The 6,913-nt window shown below is 46.5% G+C and overlaps 1 protein-coding gene across 1 annotated transcript in view; it reads right to left on the bottom strand.

Moving 5' to 3' along the window:
* The window catches only part of LOC138212248 (rho guanine nucleotide exchange factor TIAM2), a 32,043-nt gene extending 29,430 nt beyond the window's left edge, over window positions 1–2,613 (bottom strand). Inside the window, exons 1-3 of the mRNA XM_069172552.1 lie at window positions 2,443–2,613; window positions 936–1,016; window positions 648–825 (exon numbers count right to left, since the gene is read on the bottom strand). The gene's annotated coding sequence lies outside the window, so the exon portion shown is untranslated. The remainder of the gene's footprint in view (window positions 1–647; window positions 826–935; window positions 1,017–2,442) is intronic.
* Between the last annotated feature and the right edge of the window lie 4,300 nt (window positions 2,614–6,913).

The raw sequence follows: 6,913 nt of genomic DNA, 5'->3' as shown, positions 1-6,913 counted from the left end.
GTTTAACACAGGACGTCCCCACGAGGGTCCCGGAGACGGAACAACACTGATCCTGCAGCGTCTGAAGACACGGAGGACGCGCTCGTCCTCATACTGCTGCAACACGCCGTCATAAACACACCGAGAGGACGGATCACCCGACAACAAACCACCAGAGCACCGCGGACAGTCCAGAACCAGTCTGAAACCAGTCTAAAACCAGCCTTTAAACCAGTCTGAAACCAGCCTTTAAACCAGTCTAAAACCAGTCTGAAACCAGCCTTTAAACCAGTCTAAAACCAGTCTGAAACAGTCTAAAACCAGTCTGAAACCAGTCTGAAACCAGCCTTTAAACCAGTCTAAAACCAGTCTGAAACCAGTCTGAAACCAGTCTAAAAACAGTCTGAAACCAGTCTGAAACCAGCCTGAAACCAGTCTAAAACCAGCCTGAAACCAGTCTAAAACCAGTCTGAAACCAGTCTAAAAACAGTCTGAAACCAGTCTGAAACCAGTCTAAAACCAGTCTGAAACCAGCCTTTAAACCAGTCTGAAACCAGTCTAAAACCAGTCTGAAACCAGCCTTTAAACCGATCTAAACCAACACGGTTAACGCAGCACGTCGTCCTTCATCCTTCAACACAAACAAAGACAGAAAATAAAAGACTCACCTGCAGCTCAAACTTCAGTTCTTCTGTTCTTCTCTCTCACTGTGTTCAATCTGGGAGCAGTCTCGTGTTTCCCATCCTGACAGGAGGAGGGCGGGTCCTCCTGCTGGATCCGGACCAGGAGGAGGAGGAGGAGGAGGGGGGTCACCAAACCACACCTCTGAGACTCAGTGAAGCTCTGCTGGAAAACAAAGTGCATTCACGTTGTACTTTTACTGCATCTCTGAGGTACTTTTTTCACCTCGCAGTTCGAACACAAAGAACTAAAACTCGGACCGGTTCTTTTCTTACTTGAACCGTCTGCTGCCGGTTGGCTGCAGGAGGCTCCGCCCTCCTCTGGGTGGCGTGAAGGTCCGACCTCTCAGCAAACCTCTGGAGTTTAACACAACACACGAGCTCGATTCCAGGAGTTTATTTTTTCAACAGCTCTCCTGCTGTTTACTGTTAGTCAGTTTGACCTAAAACCTGTTTCGTGTGATGAAATTTTGATAATAAGTATTGAATGTTTATACCTTGAAAGAGTTTACGTAAAAACAACTGGAGGTAAATCTCCCTCGAAATTGTTCTTCTGTTCTTTATTATGAGTTTATTATTGACGGATTCATGTTGAGGCAGCAGTTCAGATCAGAAGGAAGTATTTGGAGTAAAAAAAGTGCAGTAATGTCCCGCTGAACTGCCAGAAACCGACGGCGCTCTGCTGCCCCCTGCTGGTGCACCGGAGAACGACTAAACGTTCACTGGATATAACACCAACATGCAGAAGTCAAACAGATGAGACCTGAACATCCGTTTGAGGTTTTCAACACAGGCAGCAGCAGAAAAGAGAGAATTCATCCCAACTAAATAGAATTATATTCCCAATTAAACATACAAAAAAAATAATCATATTTTTGAATAAAAGCAGGAATAATATTGGTTTTCTTTGAACAAACTGTTTGAATTAATCCCCCAAAAAAGATTTATTCATATAAAGTTACATTTCATTCTGCCTTTGACATATTTTTTCATATTCTGCACCGAAAACATGTTTTTGTGACGATAATCTTGTGTTACAGGCGTCTTGTAGTGATGCGTATCTACCACCAGGAGGCGGTAGCACACGGAAAAGCTGTTTGACAACAGCTATTAAACAAACAAAAGAAGAATTCATTCCAGTATTTTTGTTTGAATGCAGTTGGACTCTTTTCTCCGAGTTAAACACTTTCTCTGCTGCCTCGAGGGATTCGAACCGGCAGCCGAGCAGAGAATGAGTCGCAGGTTTTGAGGTTCACGTTTTTTATTGGTTCCAGAAATCTTTGAGGCATTTCGACATTTATATCAAAAGGAAAAACAAAGAACAGAAAAATACAACAGTGAAAAATATTTTGCGGCACGTGTGCGTCGGCACGACGACGTCGCCGTCCGCTTATCGTACGAAAAATAAACGTCCCGCTCGCACGGCGCTGTGTCCGAGGAAAAACCCAAATCCCGCTTCAGAGGCGCGAACGATCACGATCAATAAATAAAGTGTTCAGACGTGAAGTCTCCGTGACGTCGCCCCTCGTGTGACGAGACTCTCCGCCGGTCCCTGCGGACGATCTAATAATCGGGCTTTTTGGCATTTTTCCTTCCACGTCCGTGTCCGATCCCTGAGAACGCCGGCGCCTCCTGCTGGCCGTCCGGCGAGGCTACGTCGTCTGCACGGCGCTCTGTGGACCTGAAGACTCTACAGCGAGCAACGAGAAGATCAAACTAGAGGCGGCGGGGAGAGACGCGGCGAGGACGGAAAAACAGACGCTCCGAAAGGAAGAAACCAAACCTGAACGCAGCCGGCTCATTCTGACCCGACTCTCCTCCAGAGGTAAGAAGAAGCTCCGCCTCCTCCTCCTCCTCCGCTCCGCGGGGTCAGAGATCACGGCGACCGCCGAGCCCGGCTCGCAGGTCACCACGGCGATGGGACCCTCCACCGCCTTCAGACGGAGCTGAACGCTGTCCTGCAGCAACACACACACACACACACACACACACATACACACACACACACACACACACACACACACACACACACACACTTAAATTATAAGATAAAACGTGTCATGACTTCACATGTTGTATTTGAGGTCTGTGGTCTGACGTGAAGAGTGAACCTCTGTGTGTGTGTGTGTGTGTGTGTGTGTGTGTGTGTGTGTGTGTATGTGTGTATGTGTGTGTGTGTTTACCTCTTTGGGTGGAGGGATGTCCAGTTTGGTTTCCTGCGGAGCTTTGATGATGATCGCCATCTGATCCTCACAGTCTTGGAGTCGCCTGATGTCCTCGAACGTCACGTAGGCCGACGTGAGGGAGGGTTAAAGAAAAAGAGCCTGTCGGATCACGAACATCGGGAAAAAAAGAAAAACGCCGCGAGGGATCGTGACGGTTCACACCTCTGACCTCCGTGGAAGGATATGCCGCGTTGTCCGCGTTATCGGTCATCTTGAAGAGCTGGTGGGCGGAGCCTCGGATGAGGCGGTCCAGCGCGCTCTCCACCAGCTTCAGGTGGTCCAGCTCGCTCTGCAGGTTCTTCTGGTTCCTCCACAGGAAGCTGGAGATGGGGCTCCATCCTCTGCACACACACACACACACACGCACGCACACACACACACACACACACGCACGCACACACACACACAAAATGTTGCAAATTAACAGCTGTTAGTTTCGCTTCAATCTTTTTCAGTGCAGAACATTTTTCTAATTATCCAGCAGACGCCGATCAACAGAGAAACGCTGCACGGACCCGACAAATCAATAAAACACTCACATCCACCGGATCCCGCCGGCCGGCTCCTTCTGGACGAGGCTGATGCCGTCCAGGACGTCGGTGATGTCGTCGAAGCGCCGCAGCGGCGCCCGCAGGCAGGACGCCGCCTGCCGCAGGTCCAGGCGGCCGTCGGGCACCGCCAGCAGCATCTGCAGGAAGCGCCGAGTCAGCAGGTCCAGAGGCACGTCTGCATACGAGAGGTTTGGAGTTTCACAACGTTGGTCTGTGACAAGTTTTCGTAAGAAGAAAGTCTCTCTTCTTCTCTCACCTGCTGCGGTCACATGACCCGGCTGGTCACGCTGTCCACACGAAGCGCTGCAGGAGACACAAACACACATGAGCTTCTCCGCAGCACCTGAAACACAGGTGAGGACGACACAAACCGGGGACGACGCGTCACCTGGAGTCCTCCGGAGGATTCTCCGAACCTCCACCTGGATCCTGGAAAACACAGAGAGGAAACACGCTCAAAGTCCCGGCAGGAAGTCACGCAGGTTCAAGATGTTGGATTTAGCTTTCCCCCCCTAAAAGAGTGTGATGTCATTTTCTGAGTTTTAAGTGAGTATTTTTGCTGAGTCACTGAAATGTGGCGTCTCTCCCGTTCACACTAATTCAGATTTAATAAAGTACGACAGAGCCGAGTCTCAGTAGATCTGGATCAGAACCTTTTATCACATAAGAAGACATTAGGGCCTCCAGACCTGCTGCTGTGGCTTCGCTGCAGCAGGAGCCTCCTTGCCACCTTCATCACCACCACCATCATCATCATCATCATCATCGCCTCCTGCAGCGGTCCACCACCGGTCGTCCTCAGAGGACTCGCCCCTCCGGGGGCTCATCAGGCCCAGCGACCCGTCCAGGTAAGCGGGCATGAGGGGGATGGCGTCGCCGGCGACCTCGTCCTGGGAGACGTCCTCCGGCAGGAAGTGGTCCTCGCAGATGAGCTGCTGCTCCGCAGAGTCCTCGAGCTCCGCCTCCCTTAGCTCCGCCTCCCTCAGCGCTGCCAGCCACACCTGGACACAAAGCCGCCGGAGTCACTTCACACCTGAGGACCCGTCTCCAGTACCAAACTCTTCTTCGTCTTAAAGTTCAGTTTGTTTTTCATTTGCTTTTTAAAATAAAAAAAAATAAAAATAAAGATTAGATTGTTAGTTTGGCAAATGAACATCTGATGAAACAGCCCCAACTCTGTTCACTTCCTCATGCAAGATTAAAAGAAAAGACTCAAGTATATAAATAAATAAACACATAAATAACAAAAATGAAATACATAAATTTATTAAATGGATTACATTATTTTAAAAAGAAGACATACTTAAAGTCTAGAATTTATTTCTACATTTCCAAAACTTTTTGGGTCTATATGTTAATTAGGTGGGCGGTCCTAACATGAGCCTGAAGCTGATTGGTCAGCTGGACAAACCAGACAGAACTTCAAACGACATCTAAGTCTAAAAAACAGATGAATAAATTAATGTTGAAGTTCAGAAACAGTCTAAATTATGTAGATATAATTCGAACAGATAAATGAATTACTAAAATGAATTAAAAAATGATTTTACATATATTTAAGCTCATCTGTTTAGTCGCAGAGCTCACGGTTCACGTTTCTCTTTCTTTTATAGAAAACCTCTGCGGACGTTTGAAAGGACATAATGTTGTTCTGGAAGTTCCTCGGAGACTCCTCTCATCATCGGGGTGGAAACGGTCTCTTCTCAGAGGTACAAACTACTTTAAACTTGTTTACCGGGCTGAGCCTCCCGTTTCACAACAACAACAAACATGGCGGCGGCCCTACGGCTACCGGGAAGGCGGTTAAAAAAACAACAACGTGTTTTTGTAACTTTCAGACGTAAATATGTTGATAAAAGTCTGTGAAGAATCTGGAAACACCGCTTCAAGTTGTTTAAACGACCTTCTGGGGGTCAAACGTCACCAGGAAATGTGCTTTATTAAAATAAATAAATACAAATAAAAGCAGTTATCTGTGAGCGGAGAGCTGACGCGCAGGAGGGGGAGACACGCGGGCACCCAGCCGGAGAACGGCAGCTCTGCTCCGGGTACTTTCCGTACCTTCACCCGGGCCGGGTCTCCGGGGAAGCTGAAGAACCTCTTCGGCGGTCGGTTGAAGACGCCCCGCTTGTGGTCCACCGTGCGGTTCAGACACCCGGAGACGAAACACTTCCCCATGCTGCCCGCGTCTCCTCCGTCCGGACCTCAGAACCGGACTACCGGCTCGACCGGAACCGCTCCGGAAACACAGCGAACACAAGCGGCCGCGTGCGGTTTGTTTATGTCGCGTGTCAGCGGAAACAGATGTGTCTGTGACCCGGATGTAGTTCATGGAAACGACAGCGCTGAAGATTGTTTGCTTTTATAATCTTGTTTTCTGCATTAGTGTTTCCATCTTTTAGAAAAGTAACAGCTGTGAAACCACAATGGAAAAATAAAAACATATAAATAAATCACAAATAAATATCCTGCATTCAAAATGTGACATAAAACCAAAGAATTATCAACAGAAATAATATAATGGAATTACTTCTGAAAACAGCACCACAAATAATTTCACAAATAAAAATTAAAGTTTGATCATTTTTTTGCGTTTTCTCTTCTTCTATGGTGCAAAAACATTGAGCATGTTTACACAAGTGCATTTTGAAACCAAATATAAATAATTGGAGGAATTGTTCTCCCATATGTTTCTAAACATGTCATATTATTTTATACATCTTTTTTAATTGTTACACTTTCTGTCTCTCATTGACTTGTATTATTTAATTACTTAAAAAAACCCAACATGTTTTATATATTGCAGCCCGAAATAATTCAAATTTAATCAAATCAAATTATATATATCATATAAAAAGATAATGTAGGAACTACCAGTGAACGTGGTGGAGTAAAAAGTTCACTAATCACCAAGTAAATAATGTAAAATAGTTTTTTTTGTCTGTGACGTGGCATTTCTCCCCAAAAAACGTTCAATAAAAATATGCTGGAACAATTTTGTGGATTTTCAGATCCCTTATATTTTTCATCTAATGTCTTAGTTTCCTTTTTAAGTGTTTGGTTATTTATTTAGTTGTCTTGTTTTCTTCCTTCCTCTCACACGTCATGCTGTGATTCAGGTTTCCCACCAGGGGGCGCTGTTGTACAGTAAAAACCTCTTTAGATTTATGTTTTTTACAGATGAACTTGGCTCCGTTAGATTTACTGATTATTGTGATGATGACAGACGTTTCCCTCCGAGGAGACGTCTGCTGAGCCTCAAGCTGCAGCCAAACATGCATCTCTCATTCCAATAAATCATAATAACTAAAATCTCCACTTGCATGGCCTGTCTACTGTCATAAGGCAGAGCATGTGCTCCTGATAAACGAGCAGCTCCCGTTGCAGCGGCGAGGAGAGCGTCTGTCACAGTCGAGGCCAACCGTCGCGTCAACGCCGCCCTCTAGTGGCCTGAAGAAAAAAAAGCACCGACTAATAA

This window comes from Embiotoca jacksoni, unplaced genomic scaffold (assembly GCF_022577435.1).
Source record: "Embiotoca jacksoni isolate LCO1_2020_lvr unplaced genomic scaffold, fEmbJac1.0.p SCAF_54, whole genome shotgun sequence".
Lineage (NCBI taxonomy): Eukaryota > Metazoa > Chordata > Actinopteri > Embiotocidae > Embiotoca > Embiotoca jacksoni.
Note: the sequence above shows the minus strand (reverse complement) of the source record. Positions and strands in the feature narration are given on the sequence as shown.